This window comes from Suricata suricatta, chromosome 5 (assembly GCF_006229205.1).
Source record: "Suricata suricatta isolate VVHF042 chromosome 5, meerkat_22Aug2017_6uvM2_HiC, whole genome shotgun sequence".
NCBI classification, from domain to species: Eukaryota; Metazoa; Chordata; class Mammalia; order Carnivora; family Herpestidae; genus Suricata; species Suricata suricatta.
Window position 1 is genome coordinate 629437 of NC_043704.1, and position 3929 is coordinate 633365.

General features: G+C 57.3%; 1 long non-coding RNA gene across 1 annotated transcript; it reads right to left on the minus strand.

The window, feature by feature from the left end:
• Window positions 1-2586: 2586 nt before the first annotated feature.
• Window positions 2587-3054, minus strand: LOC115292959. Its single transcript, XR_003909262.1, has 2 exons — window positions 2983-3054; window positions 2587-2845 (listed from the first exon to the last, which is right to left on the minus strand). It is a non-coding gene; the product is annotated as an uncharacterized LOC115292959 (long non-coding RNA).
• Between the last annotated feature and the right edge of the window lie 875 nt (window positions 3055-3929).

The following is a 3929-nucleotide window of genomic DNA, read 5'->3' on the forward strand; positions in this document are numbered from 1 at the left end:
TTTTTGAGGCGGGGTGGGGAATTTCTAGCCCTCAGGTTTTAAAGGCATCCTGGTTGGGAGAGTTAGACGTTGCTCTTCAGATTACTATTTTGCTTGAAATTCTCTCCCCGAAGTTCACTGTAACTTACATGAGACTTATCTCTGCACGTCCCTCAGGGGACGTCCGGCCTTCTTCAGCAAACAGCAAGAAGAGACGGTGACGGCCCCGCTATCATCCCGTCGGACAGGCCTAGAGCGGTGGGGCTCTTGCCAGTGGGGGCCCAGGGCACGGGTGGGGGTGGGGGTGGGGACAAGGGTCCCACCAAGGATTTTAGGGATTTCTCATCGGTTTCCCATTCGTTTCCCTTGGGTAGGACTGAGCGATGTGTGCATTCAAGTCTTCTGCTGAGAAGCCAAGACAACCGGTGATCCGACCGCGGGAAATGCTGCAGTCGGGGCCCAGATTTCCATGCAAGTCTGTGCTGGCTCTCGTGATCCAAGCAGCGCAGGCCGCCTGTCCACGCCTCTGCCTGCGGCCATCAGGAGACCAGGCGCTGCCCCAGCGCTGAAGGGCGGAGACCCGCTCCTTTCCCCCCTGCGTTCCCGCCGCACAGCGCTCTGCCTTAGTGGGTGCCGAACAAACCCTCAGTGAATTAGTGAGTAAAAGGGGGAATTTGACGGCCAAGCTGGCATGTGCTAGAGAAGCTTCTGTTGTCAAGAGTACATACTTGCATTCCAAAACTGGGTAGAGATTTGGAATTCCTGTTTAGAACAGAAACAGAACACGACAGCAAGAGCAGCCTTGGTGGGGCAGCCGCTCCCAGAACCGGGGGCCTTCCGCACCGTACGTGCGAGCTGGCCGTCGGGGGGCCGTCGGCGGTGCAGAGGGTGGGCTGGAGCACAGGGGCGAGGGTCCCTTTCCCCGTTTTGCCACCGATTTGCTGTCGTTTTCTGCTCACTCCTAGGCTGCTTCGTTTTACAGTGAAGCAGTTGGAATAAAGGAACAATACTTTTCTAGCAACCAGATTCCGTGATGTCTAGAGACAAGGAATTCTCAGCTTCAGGGCACAGACAGCCTGTTCCACCGTCAGAAGCCCTGGCTGCTCAGAGAGGAGGCGAATGTTGGGAATGCTTGCTGTTCCTGTATCTGGATCACGGCGGGGGCGGGTGGGGGCACGGGAGGAGGCGTCTCCACCGCCAGGTCAGGGAGAAGCCCGCTCCAGGTTGGAAAGTGCAGCCGTGGCCCCTTCTCCGTGGCACCCCGGAAAAGGGCATTTGCCCAGCTAGCTCTGTGGTGGGGGTGAGCACAGAGCGGAACGGGGGGCCGCGGGTTAAGGACGAATTCGTTTGAATTTCTGGAGTCCAAGCCTTGCTGACTTTCCAGCCCTAGGTGTCTGCTGGAAAAATGTAGCTGGGAGCCAGGTGACGCAGCTGTGTGTGTGTTTGTTTTTTGGTGTTACCAGAGAAACAAGAGGGAAAAATTAAAAAACGAAGTTTCCACAAAAATTCAAACTGACTTCAGAAACGTCTTTGTGCCTGGAGAAAGGAGAAGCCCCCGCCCACGCTCCCATAATGGTGTGCTCTGTCCGCCTGGCAGCCCACACCCCACACCCAGGCGCGCACACTCACACACGGGAAGTGGGAGAGCAAAGCGGTTTTTCCATGCGGGCACCGGCCGCCCCTCGGGTCTGTGCCAGCCCAGGAAGTGAGTCTGAGCCAGGGTCCAGGGAAACGCTGCACTGACCGTTTGCATTAGGTTAGCGGGCGGATTAAATAAAACCACCCGGCCACAGGGAGATGTTGGGCTGCATTGTTAAGTGGTTATAAATAGGAAAGGAGGGATGGCTCTTAGCAATTGAACACTGAGAACCAGGAGACAGGAAAGGAGGAGGCTGTGACCTTAAAGAAAAGGCAGAACGCCAAGTGTAACAGGCCAGGGCGGCCTCGGTCCCTCCCACAGGCCCTGACCTTGCCCTGTAGCCACTTTGGGTCTCTGCAGAGTAGAGGAGAGGCCAGCTCTGCCAACGCCCGTCTGCAGGGCCCAGAACGGGGTGGGAGCCCGAGCAAAGGGCCCTGTGCATGCAGGGGGCCGGGCAAGGACGCCAGGAAGGGGGGGGGGGTCTCAGCCGGGTTGCCAGTCGGTCACCCTGGGCAGTCACTGGGCTCTTGTCTGTCTGTAAAGTGGCCCGTGGCCCCGTCTGGGCTTCAGCCTGTGCATTTCCGTCACTGACGCTCGCCCAGGGGGTGCTCCTCAAATAGACTAGGACAGGACGCCCGGCTTCGAGGTGCTTGAGTGGAGATGATCCGCTTAGGCCACTCCTCCCTCCCTCCTTACATCCCCTTTCTGCCTCCCTCTCTCATTTCTCCCTTCCTTGCTTTCGGATAAAATTCATCATTTTAAAGTGCACAATTCATTGCCTTTAGTACATTCACAATGTTGTGTGACCACAACCTCTATCTAGTTCCAGAATATTTTCATCACCCCAAGAAGAAACCTTGTATCCGTGAAGCAGTAGCCCGTTCCCCCTGCAGCCCCCGCCCCCGGAAGCACCGGCCTGCCTACCATCTCTACGGATTTGCTTATTCTGGACAATTCATATAAATGGAATCGTACAATATGTGACCTTTTATCTGGGTTCCCTTAGTGCGATGTTTCATTTATTCACGACGACCAAACGGCTTCTTCATGCTGCTGCACGTATCCTCACATCACTCCTTCGATGACAGGACGTCCCAGGGCACGGATAGGCCCCGCCTCGTCTCCCGTCCACCTCGGACGCACACTTGCGTTGCTCTCGCTTTCGGCTGCTGTGAGCAACACTGCTGGGCCGCGCGCCCTCCTGGGAGTCAGGTGCAGTCAGTGCCTCTGCGGGAGGGAAGCGGAGATGGGGGCGGGGCGTTTCTCCCAGTACTGGTTCCGGACAAGCCCCCTGGGGGGCCCCGGCAAGAACCCCGCACCCAGAAGGTGCCAGAGCAGCGAGTAAACCAACGTCCCAGACCTACGGAGCGTCCAGGTCCACGTGACTTCTGGGGGCGGGGCTTCCGTCCCGCAACTCGGCTGTCCCTGTGGAGGCGGACCTTACGTGCCCAGTGCCCACGTGACTTCCGGCGTGGGCGGGACCTCCGGTGCTGGGCACAGGGGACCTGGGCACGCGTTGGGTTCCAGGTTATGACTGTGGGGTCGAGTTCCCCTCTGGTGGGACCGGAGGTCCCAGGGCAGTTCGATGACTGCGGTTCCCAAGCAGGGCTGTGGGCGTGGAGCAGGTGTCTCCGCTCCTGAATCTCAGGCTGGAGCCCTGGACCACTTCTTGGTCCTGGCGCCCGTAGTAGACCGTGCTGCATGTGTGGGGCTTTTTATGGTTCATAATTGAGAAAAAGAAAGAAAGGACATTAAAGCTACTACTGCAAACGAGAAAATGGAGGGGCAGCGTCCACCGAAGGCCAGGCAGAGGACTGTCCGTCAGTCTGTGTTGTGCAGAATAAACTGGAAAACAGGCTGTGGGTGTGGCCTCTACAGGGTCTCAGGCTTTCGTCTTGAAGAGTTAGACCCTCTTATCCGAGGGTTTAGCGTGACTCCGAGTGCTTAGTGGTTCCTCTGTGCTGCTCTCGCGGCTTAATCAGTGATACCGTTCAGGAACCAATGAGTGCTCCGTATTCTAAAGTATTGGCTCCCCTTGGTTCCTTTTTATTCACATTTTCCTTTTCCTTTTTCTGTGGACACTGCTGGCAGGGGCGGGCAGAGGGGACTGAGGGAAAGCACAAGGGTGCATGCTGCTCGGTTCCCTGTGAGAACTTGCCGCAGTTTGGGTACTTAGACACTGGCGGCGTGGGGTGCCGTCCTGTCTTCAGGACCGTGCTTCGTGCCCAGACGGGCTGCACTTGCATTTCCCAGTTGCCCCGGAGCTGAGTTGTCACACTTCACCCCTACCCCTCCAACTTCAAAGCCAGTT